At 42.6% G+C, this 14,522-nt stretch overlaps 1 protein-coding gene across 1 annotated transcript in view; it reads right to left on the minus strand.

Moving 5' to 3' along the window:
* The window catches only part of PCDH9 (protocadherin 9), a 378,650-nt gene that overhangs the window by 358,683 nt on the left and 5,445 nt on the right, over positions 1 to 14,522 (minus strand). The window lies entirely within an intron of this gene.

A 14,522-nucleotide genomic window follows, 5' to 3' on the forward strand; every position in this document is an offset into this window, starting at 1 on the left:
TAAGAGCATGTCAAAAAAGGTTGTTTGGTCAATCCGCACTTGGATTAAATGTACCCCAGAGGGGTCTTGATGCTCTGCTACTTCTGGATTTACAAATTTCCAAGGGGGACATCTCCTTGCCCCCAACTTTACTGCGGAATTCGAGCAGAGTTCTTGGTGGGGTTCAAGGGGCTAGGGTCTGCACTGGACCAGCTCATAACATTCCACACTTCTATTCCATTGGTCCTAGTAAGTAAGTAATTTTATTTAAATATGATTTTGGAACTCCTTGGAGATCCACATATTACAAAATAACAGCCAAAATATAATAAAATGAGTCCACATATAATCGACTTTTTCTAGCAAAAAATGTACGGATTATCATACCGTTCATCTAATACAATTCTAAAAAACATTTGAAAAAGTTAAAAATTCTGTTACAGAAAATTTCGTTTGGGGGGCTGAAGATAGCATCTATCAGAGATCTTGCGGATAAAATACCAAACTGAATACATACAGGCTTTACCCACAGACGACGGTGGGCCATTAATGCTGGACAGACTAGCAGGACATGTATAGAGTCTTGGACTGAGATATTGCAAAGGTTACATATATTAGATATACCATGCCATTTGGCCAACAACTTATTCAGTGGAAGGAGATCCTGCCTAAGAAGCAGCCAAAAACGGCGCAAACCGTGGGGTATATTCCAGGAGGCGTAAGGTTGTATTTGTTTAAACAAATAGGAATCAACAGCTTGAGTGGCCCCCTTCTTTTGTACAATCAAGTTACGATCCCTTTCGTAGCTTAGCTTCCATGTGGCTTGTTTTAATGTAAATTTTAATTGTTGCATAGAAAGGTCTAAAAGAGTGGCTTCCTCTAAGTCCAAGAGTGTAATGGCCTTCCTATAATTCTTTATAAGAATCGAATGCTCTTTTAGTGGGCCCATCAACTCTTTTGTGATTAGGGATCTTAGTGTGGCTGGCTTACCTTTGACCAAACAGATAACCCAGCGAATGACTCCTGCCAGACCCTGTGCCCAGCTACTTCTTAGACCGAATTCTAAACGAAGGGCTGCTGCACTGCAACTATTATTAACTGAAGTTAAGCTTCTCAAGAGGGAACCCTCGATAATGTCCAAAAAACCCCATTCGACTAAGTCGATGAGTTCTATGCCGTAAAGCAAAGTTGGGGGGACTTTTGCCCGGAAAGCCTCCAGCAAATAACCAAAGTGTCCTTTACCGGTTGATTTGTATAATGCTCTTAACCCATTTCCCTGCGACTTTGCCTTGCGGGAACTATTTTCTATATGGGATTTGTTGCTCAAGTTGCTATTTACAACCTTACCCAAAAACCCGTATGATTTTACTCTTTCTAGTTTTTGGCCTCCCAGCTCCCAGCTAATGTGTTCCAACTTCAGTTTTTTTCGCCCCTCCATACACATTACCTTACTTTTGGAAATGTTTATTTTCAGGAAATGGTTTTCGGAGAATGCGTATAATGAATGCAGACGGTTGTTAAGGCCTTTTGGAGTAAGGTCTAGGATTAATATATCGTCCGCATACATTAAACAAGAGATATATCTGTCTCCCAGACGTGGGGCAATTCCTTCGCATGCAGATATGATAAGGGGGAGATCACTAACGTAAAGGGAAAACAAAAGAGGAGCTAAAAGACAGCCCTGTTTAAGGCCATTTGCCGATGGAATAAGCTGGGACAAGCCCCTTTCACCCCCCAATAGCACTCTGCACCACGTGTTATCGTGCAAATCTTGTACCAAGCATAAGAGTCTATGAGGCATTCCCAGGGCATGTAGCTTTCTCCACAGTACTTGTCGGTCGACCTTATCAAAGGCCGTGGAGAAATCTATGAATGCTGCATAGACTCTCCCCTTTCTGGCTCCAATATATTTATCGGTTATTACCTGGAGGGCTGTTAAGTTGTCCATGGTACTGTGGTTTTTCCTGAAACCTGTCTGCTCGAGAGGAAGAATATTTAAATGCTCCACCCAATCATTTATTCGTTTGAGCAGACATCTTGTAAAAACTTTGCCGATTGCATCCAACAGTGCAATCTGGCGGTAATTCTGAGGGGATAAACGATCTCCCTTTTTAAACAATGGTACCAGGATACTTCCCTTCCAAGAGGGTAAAACCTTACCTCTAGATAAACAAATATTGAAAATTGGACAGAGTAGCATACTCCATTTAGCCCTGTTCTGTTTTAGTACATTAATGGGCAATTCATCCGGGCCCATAGCCCCGGAGTGCCTCATTTCTCCAATAGCTAAGTCTATGTCCTTTTCTGTAAATGGCTCTAAAGACAAGCTCATTTCGTTTGGCCGTACTTGCGAGGTCACCGTATTATTGCTTGCATAAAGATTAGAGACAAAATCCCTCCATATTTGTTCCTCAATAGGGATGGGTAAAGGGCTTGTTCTCAGTCCGCACCCCTCACCTATAAGGGACCAAAATTGCCTCATTTCCCCGTTAATAGCAGCTTCTCTTATTTTTACCCAGATAGCATCCTCTTTTTCTTTGCGTAATGTGGTTAATAGCCTTCTCTGTTTCCTTTTTAACATTGTTATTTTTTGTGCTATAGCAACAGATCTATTTAAATATTGGGCCCTTACTAATTTATTAATTTCTATGTTAAGCAGTCTCAGAGGGCTAGTAAATATTCCAAAGGACTTTTTCCTATTGAGCTTTTTTGCCCCTGTTATCACTGACTTCAAGACCAGAGAGAAATTTTCAATTTCAGAGCCATACCAGGAAGGAAGCTCAGATATTGCTACATCGAGCATTTCTTCCAAATTTCGACACGCCCTTGCGTTCCAGTAGCACCTTCCTGATTTGGAACCGAAATTTGTTTGATCACTATTCAGAGACCACTGATCACATTTAGATGGCTTTACATTCATCGAGATGGAGAGGATTCTGTGATCACTTAACGGTGTATCAATAATATCGAGATCCTTCAATAACTCAAATGATTGGGACCCCATTATTACGTAGTCAAGAATCGATTCCCCTTGGTAGGATTTATGCGTGAACTTAGCCGGGGAATCCGAGAGGAGTCTCCCATTTGCAATAATCCCATCCATTTCTGCCAACTCATTTAGTAAAAGTTTGCCACGTTTATTTGTTTTTATATTTTCAGGAAACGCTGCCCGAGGAATATGGAGAGTTTCTTCTCTAAGTTTATCACAGAATAAGTTTATGCTTGAGTTGGAGATCTTGCAATTCAGGTCCCCGACTAAAATTATAGCCGCCGTTGGATCTTTCTCCCTGATACTCTGGCTATGCAAGAAAACCTTTTTTAAGATTGCATTAAAACCAGCTTCCGGTGGTATATAGACATTTATCAGAACCAGACGATTGCCAGTTTTAGGATTGCCAGACTCAAATAAGGTTACTACTTGGAAGAGTCTACTCGGATCCATATAGTGCACATAGTTCCAATTTATTCGGTTCGATAAGAGGCAAGCTATCCCCCCACTGGCATGTCCTTTTTTGTTCGGGGTGGCGCTACCTTCCAATACATAATAATCTTTCCCTATTTGAATTTTATCGGTACACCATGTCTCCTGGAGGCATATTATATTTGCCTCCAGGGACAAAAGGAATGCCGTTTTCTCCGGACTGTTTTTTAAACCGGCTGCATTCCAGGATATTATAAATAATTCTTTGCTAAAGATGCGAATTAGATAGTTGTTTATTTAGGGATCTTTCTGCAAGAACTCTGGGAAGCCAATTCCATTGAACATTTTCCTCTCCGATATCAGATTGATAAGATGGCAAGGTAGGGTTAGCATAGGATACTAAACGAGAATCCTTAGACTTGCATATTTTTAACTCTGTAAGCTCACCCACCTTATTTATACTACCTGTTGCTGCTTGCAACAGAGAAAAGGGGGGCTTCTGGCGAGTTTGGGATTTAAGGATATTGTTTTGTCTAGTATGCCCCAACACCGGGATTACATCTATTCCTCTGCTCTGCAGATCTTCTGAGCGTTGCAGAATTAGATTGGCTACTAACTTGGAGTGGAACTTCACCCTAGTTATCATCCCCACTTCTGATTTTAATAATTGTACCCTATCTAAATCGGCTGATTGTATTAGTTTCAAGTTAGCAGATTCTTGAAAATATTTAAGCAGGAGGGATCTGTTCAGAATGCATTCAGCATCAAAAAGGGGAGAAAATTCTACCCATACGGTATCTATGCTTTTCTCCTTAGACTCTATTAACGGGGCACCTCTTGCAACTACTCCCAAGAAAGGTGTTGCTAGGGGGTTAAGTATTGGAGCTACTTGGCCGGAGGGGTTTTGCTCCTGTCCTGAAAATGTTGGATTTTTTGACCCAATTATATCCCTATTGATGGTAACTTGTTGGAAGAGGATATTTGTGTCAATTGTTGATGATGGGGAGGGGGGGGAAGTAGATAATAATGCTGGAGTAGCCAGGGGCGGAGGCACAATATTTTCTTTAATGATCTTATTTTCAGGGTTATTATCCTTTTCAGCTACCACCTGAGTTTGATATACCTCATTGTGTAAGGGGGAATTAAGATGTTTTCTAAAGAGGATTTTCCACCGCCTATTTTTTTCTATCCGTCGCAATAGTTTCCTCTTATTTTTTCCGTTCTTTTTTATTATCACTGACTTCCCTTTATTACCATTCCCTACCGGAGTGGCATCACCTCTCTATCTCCTTCTCCCTGTTGCTTCTTAAAAATAGGGAAAAGGTCATTCCCAGTTTTTGGAGGGAGTTCCCCACCAAATTTAATTTCTGAATCATTAACTAAAGAACAATTTAGGGTGGGGGATGGCTGGGTAGCACTTGTTTTTACATCCTCATATACTCTATTTGGAACATTATTAACTACAGATAATTGTTCTTTTATTCCTACCTCATCTGATACTACAGAGGAGGAGGACTGCTTCTTTTGGACTGCATCCTTCTCTTTTTGAGTGCCCAATAAAACTTTCAAAATTTGGGTCACTGTATCAAGTACACAGTCGGATCCCCCCACAAATTTTTCCAATAATTGTAAAATGGACGACAATAAGTGTTCTAATATATGGAGGGAATCAGAAATGGGTTTGTCTGTCCCCTGACATTGTAGTGCATTTATCCCAATCAGATTCAAATTGGGGCTTATGGAAAAATTTGAGTGTGAGGACTTGGAAGGGGTACTACTGTAAAGATGCAAGCCAGCATGGGTCGATGTTACCGGGGTTTTTAAGTCCATCTCGGCTTTGACCAGGTCAGTCCTTATGTACCTTTGACATAGGTCTTTGTCAAGGACCATTGGAGACAGACCATTGTTGAAAGAATCTTTTGTTGGCGATATATTTACTGTATGATGGGCCTCTTCGTGTGAAGTTTTCTCTATATGCAAGTTATCTTGTTCTATGTCTTTCTTTGTTTTTATGACTACTTCTGGTACCAGTTCAATAATATTTTTCATTGTAGAGAATAGGGGAGGAGAAAAACCACACTCAGAGGACAAAGGTGCTACTTTTGTTACTACTGAACTATTATCCACAATTACCTTTTTATTTTCAGGCATCTCTCTCGAAGTATTGGGTAATATGTCTGAATGGATAGCTCTAGAGTCCTTAATATCCTCCGACATATTGTCCGCCTCTATAGCTTTATTCTTACCCCTTTCCCAAAGATTAAAAAGCTGGCAAGTGCTTTTCAAATTAGTGGCTTGGCTGAGCTTATTTCGGAGGGGATTCGATCTGGTTTTTGAGCCTTTTCTTCCTACCAATATTCTCCCAGACCTTAATTTCTTTGTCATCATCACAAACAAACAATGAGAAACGATAAAAAGTGTAGGGGAAATTACTATTTAGTGCATCTAGGCTGAAATACTTGGCAGTTTTCTCTAAGGTATAAATTTAATGAACTAATCCTAGGCCTGATAATCTATGTCTACAGAACCTCTCAGATTGTTGTAAACATTCTAAAACATTTCTCAGATGGGGCGAGGAGGTCACAAGACAGGTGGGGGTACTCTGGCCGAACAGTATGCGGATAGACAGATCTTAGGGGACTGGCCTAGCCTAGCCTTCTCGTGCCTCTGAGGGCCTCAGAGGGCCCGCCCTTGTCCCGGGCTTCTCCCGGGCGCTTCCCGTGCGCTCCCGCGCAGCGGAGCAGTGACCCGTTTGATATAGATTGGGTGTAGAGGGGGGCGTGGCCTACAGGGAGAGCGTCACCAGGTGGATTGGGTGAAGGAAACAGCAGGGACACTTGGAAGTTGGAATCCTGCAGTATTCTCGCTCGCAGCCCTGTCTACCAAAAGCCCTCAGTGCGATGTGTCCAGGATTCAGCAAACCACAGCACCGTGAAGCGGGACCCGGGAAGCGGGTCCGGCGGAAGGTAGCGCCTTACAAAGCGCTAGCTGTGAGCCTCAAGACGCTTCCTCAGTCCTCCAGCGTCAGGATCAAACTCCAGCACAGCTAGTAGCAGTGAAAAGGTAACCCTTCCATTGGTCCTATTTTACGAGGTTTCCCCAAGATAAAACATAGATGGCAACACGTCCAAATCCCCTCTTCATTGAGATCCACTCCAAACAGACTGCCTTCTGAATTTCCTCCCCCCATGTGCATGCTAGGCTGTTCTAAGTGCACTTCATGGAGAGGTCATTGCTATGAGTGTGCTTCGGAAGTGTCTAGGGTTTGCGGTGGTTGAGCCAGATGAGGCTCAACCAACAACATGATTTTTTTGCTATAATTGGAGAGTGAGAACCTTCACCCCATTATGGGCAACAAAAGTTAACTGAACATCTCAACTATTAACATCACGATTTAAATATTTCTCAGCGTCTGCAAAATCAGTAAGCCTGCCAAAAATCTTTGGACAAGAATGTGTACAGGAACTAATGGTTTTTTGGCCAGTGTGAAGTTGTGGGCAATAACACCCGAAGAAGGACCCAGTGTCATAGAAGCTAAAAGAAAAGAGTTAGAAATCATGTATATAACTGATGGCACAGGATATGTTATGTTATGTTATAAAAGCTTCTATAGCGCACGACTCACCGAGGGGCATCTCGGCGCTTAGCTAGAGTTATTCCTGAGACTGAGAAGAACAAAGCATTTTAAAATAAAAAGGCTTTTAGCTGTTTCCTAAATGTGCTGTACGTTGTAATTTTATGAAGGGAGTCTGGAAGCTCATTCCAATATCTTGGTGCTAAATACGAAAAGGATTTTCCTCCAGAACGACATAGCCTTATACGCGGCACTTGTAGGAGAGCCCGCGCGCCGGACATACGATTTCTATTAGGTACGTGCTTAAATAGTCTCTTTTGGAGATATTTGGGGCCTCTACCATTAAGTGCCATGTACGTGAGGCAACAGATCTTAAAAAACTATCTTTTTCTCACTGGTGACCAGTGGAGTTCTCGCAACAGGGGCACCGATGCGGATAGGAAGACAATTTAAACATACAGTAAGGTCTGGATTTTGTCCAGCTGTCTTTGGATGTGGAACCTCAATAAGAATGGCCTAGTTGTATTTTTATTTGAGAAATATGTGTTTTCTTGGCAGTAGGGTGGGGGAATCCTTGTTCTAAGCACTTTAGTTTCCCACCAAGAAAAAGTGCCAGGGTTCAGGGTATTCCACTACATTACCCCAAACTCATGCCACTCCTGGCTAATGGCAGTGCCAGAATTACCTACTAACCATCATTTTAAACAAGAGTGACATTTTGCACTATTGGAGGTCACCTGTAGCTGTCGGGAAGACTTTGAAGTGCGAGTTTTCTTATTTTTAATACATCGAAAAGCAAAACACAAATGCTGCACTAAAACAAATAGACTTTGAGCGCCACAATGTGGTGTACTTTCATAAACAAGTGCTAGTGTTTATAAATAAGTGCTGGTGCCGAGCACTGGAAAACACTGGCTCAAAATAGGCAATACAACCAAGTAACTCTGGCACCCGAATGAAGAGACCACATTAAAATAATAGAACATGTACTGTTCAACCCACTGAATAAATCCAGACATGACACTAAATCCAGTCAAATATCCATTAGTAAACTCATATTTTTTCACGCTGTTAGCGTGTGTGTTCTAACATTTCCTAGAGACAGAATATTATATTGCCAGAATATTATATTGCCATTCTGGAAACATGATGAAAACGTTAACTGAACTCCCAAAACACACAAAGGCCAGGAAATATTAGGAGTCTAGAGACATAAGCATGTACAAATATAAAACACTTTTGTTTACTATGCATACAACTCATTCGCATTGATCAGAAAGTTCACAGCTGCAAAGCTGTTTCTGTGACAATTCGACATTTTTACCAGAATAAAGAGACCATGATACATGTTGAACACACTATACACCAGCCACTGCATGGCATCAGCCAACACATAGAATACACTCAATGTGGGGGGACGATGTGGTCTAACAGCAAGGGCAGTCGATCCCGGGGGAAAAAAACTGGATAACCATTATTCATAGGAAACCCCTCTAAACTCACTCCAGTTTGATAATAGACTGTGGGAAATCACATTGGCAAAATGCCTACTTTCTCAAATTGGATTAAAGCACTATTCAACTATAAAAAAACTAATATTATGAGAAGTAAATAGATAAGCAACTGGAAAGATCTCATTTCACGTGAACAAGTGTTAGGTGATTTCTGATGTGCTGCAACACTGTCACCTCCAGTCAAGCGAGTGGGCACCCTTGGAGCAAGGGGTTTTGGTATTTACGAACTATGTATTGTATATAGATTTTTAAACATTAATTGTTACTGTTTTACTGGTTGTAATTACTCTATCTGCTTTTATGATTTTAATGTAAAATCGAATAAATCTATCTTTGATTGAGTGGGCCACTATCACCAGCTGTAACCAGCAGCTATGCACTTGATTTTAAAAAAAAACAGAATTCCAATTGAAAATAGTTTAATTCTCATTATCATGTACAATAACATCAGCTACAACGTATCTAATACCAGCAGATTGTCCAAGCATCATGTGGGAGGGAGCAGGCCGCCATCTTGCCATACATCTACATTTACTTTCCATTGTCTTACAATTCCCTAAAAGACTTCAGACTAAGCACCCCTATATGAATCTCGACACACTTTGATAATATGACCACAGTGTAAGCAGTTAAAACACCGCAAATACCACTAATGTGCTAGTCCAAAAATGATAGTGGACACAAAAGTATTAGATAAGGTTTACAATTCAGTCAGCATAAAAAAACTATAGTCTAGATAAGTAAGGGAATCATATGTAAAGTCTTCGAACAGAGAAGTGCCTTGATCAGTACCAGCAAAAAATAAAATTATATATATATATATATATATTTATTTATTTATATATATTCAATCACCCAAGTCTCCACCACAGAAACAATGCTGCGCACTCCAGCTCCAATATGAAAAATGTATTTTATTCCGTTTCCAAAAATATCGCTAGCACGCGTTCCCGCACCCTGGCCTTCGTCACATACATACACATATATATCTATATTTAGGAGCTGGGCTCCTAATGCGCGACATGTGATCAAGGCCGTGTTTGGCTGAAACGCGTCAGGGCGATTGTGGTGGTTGAGAAATAAAATACCTGGAAGCACAACAATTGGGTTTGTGTCCGTCCTTTCCCAAGCGAAGGGAAGCAACGAAGAACGGTGTTAGCTATATATATATATATATATATATATATATATATATATATATATATATTGCACTTTAGGTTGCAGGTGGCTATTTTTCGCTTTATCATGTGTGTTCCACATGGAAAAGGTGCCTTGAAGGCGTAACAACAGACATTTTTAGTCCATGCTTATTCCTTGTGATGTCAACAAGCAGCAAATGATGCGTTTAAAAATAAAGTCATCTGCTTTCCTCATAAACCTGCCATCCTCAGCCTGTTGAAAGAACGCGCAGGGAGCGCTCGCTCCTAGGCGTTGACATATTTAACACATAGCATTTACTTCTGCTTGAAAGGGCCAACGTGTGCAGCTGTGCATAGTTGGGAATGTGTTGTCAATCAGTCAACGCCTTTTCCATATTAACTTTGTGATTATAGTGCATATAAAGAAAAGGGCGGGCCCCTGTTCTTTAAGTGCTGAGCCCTCGGGCATATGTCTTTCAAATCCCTAATAACAACTGTCCAAGTGGGAGATGTGGTTCACTTTTTAGCTTGACATCATTCATTTGGCTTTTTATTGGCAAGTGTTGACAGAACTGCCACTGCCCAGTCAAGCAAGCAGAGCTGAGGGGATGGCTATGCCTTTAAAAACAGGCAGACTGCTCACAGGGACAATAAACAGCAACAGATTATGCCTATAGCAGTACCAAAGTCAGTCACTGAAGTGCATTCCTTGGAGAAGCCAGGACACATGCTCTGTGTTTCTGTGACACATGATCTATGTTTTGAATATGGACTGGACTTTTGTGGGTGATCTGCCACACAGGTGCCATGACTCAAGAAACTATAAAGACACTTAAAAGAGCAGTGTGAGAAAGCAAGACACCAGCCAAATGTGCGGATATGTACCTCGTTTGATCAGAATGGATGTTTTCACTTCATATCTCTGAGACGGTGTTTACTTTTTTTAATGGCGTTTAATTTCGCTGCCCCCACCCATGCTCCATTAGGCAATTAGAAGTCACAGAGTGCCGCTGGTCACTGTGCGATGCCGTCCCTTTCATGAATTACAAAAGTCCTGAATATAAAAATCACGGCTACAAGTACAAAAATGCACAAAATGTCAGATTGCTTGGTAAGGGAGAAGGTATAATGGGGGCTTCAACACTGACCTTGTCTGGGTTTGTACAAGTTCAGAGGATTCAAGCTGTACTTTTAAACCAGAGTAGAGGCCTGGAGCAGGGACTGCCACATTTCGACTACATTTAAAGAAGTTGTGAATATGTTCATATAAATTATCTGCTTCTTAGATTAGTAAAGTTCACATATTTTAAACTGGGAAAGGCAGAAGAAGAACAAGACCTATCAGAAGGATTTGTAAGCTTCTGAGGACTATTGTAAATCTGGTGAATGAGCAGATGCTGCAAGAAATGGATTTAGACATCCTTGACTGGGTGGCGTTGGAGGGCTTCAACATGCTTTGCAAAACTACACTTAGTTCATTTTAGGTAGATTATATGTGTATGCGTGAGATAGATAGATAGATAGATAGATAGATAGATAGATAGATAGATAGATAGATAGATAGATAGATAGATAGATAGATAGATAGATAGATAGATAGATAGATAGATAGATAGATAGATAGATAGATAGATAGATAGATAGATAGATAGATAGATAGATAGATAGATAGATAGATAGATAGATAGATAGATAGATTTGCTTTGAAACAGATACGTGTCTTATTTCTACTCATTGTTCGTAACACGTTGTTTTGGGCTTTTTGAGGCTATTATTGATTGCCTTCGAGCTAAAAAATGAATTTACAAAATTGCACTTGGTAGATCAATGAGTGTTCAGCAAAACGTGAACTTCATTCAAGGCTGGTAGAGTTCTCAACTTACAGGGCACTTTGAGTCGCCATTTGACTTAATGGCACCAGCAGTTAAATGGGACTTACGTCCATCACCCTCTCCTTAAAGGAACATCCTCGAATCCTGTATGATGGGCTCAAAAGCACTGGAGTGTACGTATAATGTACGTGTTCTGGTGTTTGTGGAGGTGACATGTATCTCTTGAGAGTAGAAGCCTGGGCAGACAGTTTAGTGATAAAACAAGAAACAGTTCAACAAGTCTTTTAGTGTTTCCCTGGCCTCTGTATACTTCTTTTTGAAGTGTGAGTGAGCACGTTTTTACTAAGTGGCACTTCTGTAAGAAATGTGTCGCCGTTTTGTTACACATTAGTGCAAAAGTGCACCATGGGTCCAACTTCTAGCAAGGAAACTAGGCTCCTACCTCGCTGGAAAGTGCAATAAACAGCCATAACTAGTTGGCAGTGCCCCCTCACTGTCCGGCCCCGGTGCCACTGCACGCATGGTACTGAGAATATTTCACGGTGTTAACCTGCTTGTTAAGTGGCCCTTGGCAGCGAGGCCTGTCCTGGAAAGATGTCTAGTCGTTGTGCTACACTCTTTTCTTCGACTTACTTGGTGCTACTCCACGCGCTGTGAGCAGCGGTAGATTTCAGGACCACGAGCAGCTCCGCGGTTCAAGGGCCCCGCTTGGTTCTGAAGGAAACACACGTAGCAGACAGAGGCGCAACACCCAATCCTGGCCCTGCTACTGTCCACATATAGTATGTGCGGCCAGACTAAAGTCTACAAAAATCTCACTCTAGACCGGGCTGTAACATCTTTGCGCAGAAGAAGAGGCCTCCCTTGCATGCGAAAGCGTGGTGTATCGATATAAATACAGAGCCAGCTGTAGAGGACGTTGTCAAGTCTCTAAAAAGCTTTAGAGTGTAAATTAAAGACGTGATGTCTCTTCTGCCTCAAGTCAGGCTACAGCGCCGTGCGTGATTAAGACGATGCTTTAGAGCAGCAGACGCATTTAAATGGGTCACCGTTTTCATATCTCTTAACATCTGTTGTTTATACCCAAGAAAGTACACCAGGGGCAAGAAAATTAATTCCCCAATTGCTGTCAGCCGAGTTGGAGAACAGCAATAAACAGCTTACTGTAAAGCCCGCAGTCACAATGAAAGTGCTGTCAATAACGCGTGGCAGATAAGGCTCTGCTGCGCCGGGAGAGAGAATGCAGCCGCCGCTGGAAATGAAAGCACGGAAATGACACTCCCAGGACCCTTCCGGCCCCCAAACTCGACAGACGCCCGACAGCGGGTCAGAGGCAGGCTAGGGGGACATATGTAAAAAAAATTACAAATAACAAGTACACAAGAAGAATAACAAGAGAGAGTCGCCGTGCTGGTAGTGAGGGGCAGTTTAGCCGTCAAGCTCTAAAGCGTGACCCAATCGGGAGGTTACTTCCATTGGTGCATCAGGTGCAGTGGCACCGGGGCCCAGAGGGCCCTCTGAAGCCTGCTTACTACTGTATTTCACATTTCAAGCTGTTCCTTCCTCGAACTAGAGCCCTTTGGCACACTGGCTACGTCACTGGTCCCAATTAATGTGAAGATTTCCATCGCGTATTTACTTTTTGACTAAGCCATAATAAGATTTGGATTTTATCCGCCAGGCTCGAGGCGGGATCCTGTGCTCTAAATACTGTTCGCAGCTGCTTGCTTCGAGGGGCTCGGTGAAGGGGAATGCTATAACTTGGCAGCGCGCTTCTCCTCGTTTCAGGATGCTAAAACGCGTCCCCGGGGTACACTCCGGTTCACATCACTTGCTACACACACCTCCCTGGGGCGCAGGCTGAATAGAAATGTACAGTGAATGGTCGGGCGTAAGTCGCAGAGCGCTGCGTGAAAAGACTGAAAACTGCCGGCAGCCTGGGAAGTCAGCGCGAGCGAGCGCCGTGTAATGGGGGGCTTCGGGGCTCTCCAGTGCCACTTCCTCTAAATAAAAGCTTCCTTTGGCTCCGCCACGGGCTTGGTCCTCCCTTTTCCTCCCCTTGTCAATAATGTACTGCAGGGCTGGCACCTGGCCAGCGCCAACGACGTAGTGCTGTAGCGCCATCTAGAGGCAGCGCAGGCCGCCCCGGATGGCGCTGCCAGGCAGCCTCCACGGGGACACACAGCCTCGGAAGTGCTGAGTTCAAATATTTTATTAGCGAGGAATTAGGAGACCTAAGAATAACTAATGCGGGATTTGAGAAATGAGTTCCATAGCACCTAATCCCGCCTGGTGTGTAATATTTCACAGTTGAAGCTGAGCAGATCTGCCGTGACACGTTATTCTCAATGGGGAGCTTATGAGGGTCCGCTAGGCGCTTAAGAGGTGCATTACGCTTCTGCTGGCTTGAAATGTACATAAACTGCAACCTGGCATTGATGTTTCTAGGTTGTAACGTTAACTGTACAACCACAAACAAAAAGAGCGGCCTAGTGGCGGAGTGAGACATCTAGACCCTGGCCTGCACGTGCTCCTGGTCTGTGAAGCGCGGGGCATGAAAGAACAAGTTGTATTTTTTCCATGCGCGCGCGTGTCGGCTAATACGTTTTCAGCTAACTGCCTCATGTAATGAAATGGAAACGGTACCGGTTGTGATTTCAGGACGATAGACCAAAGGCCAGGGGATAAAAACACAGCGGGGCACGGTCCTTGTTCTACTGCAGTGGTGATTAAACTATACAAGCACTGGCAGGGAGCAGGGTTATGTGTTTGACTTCAAAGGTTTGGGGTGTCTGTCTGTCTATGAAAGCAGAGCAGGCACCTTAAATCCACCCTAGTGAGTGTCCTACCCATTAGCTGTTCACCTCACACCATTTAATACCATTATCACTAATATGCCAACAATGAACCAGGATGACTTACTGCCTGGATGCATACGTGAAGCATGACCGGGTGGTGTACGGACACAAACCTACTGCGCGTCTAACCAGCTTGGGCCTCGACTTTGACAAGTTGAGACTGAATCTTTGACTGTGTGAGGGGAATAAATACATTTTTGCAATA

This window comes from Triturus cristatus, chromosome 8, assembly GCF_964204655.1.
Source record: "Triturus cristatus chromosome 8, aTriCri1.1, whole genome shotgun sequence".
In the NCBI taxonomy this organism is placed as follows: domain Eukaryota; kingdom Metazoa; phylum Chordata; class Amphibia; order Caudata; family Salamandridae; genus Triturus; species Triturus cristatus.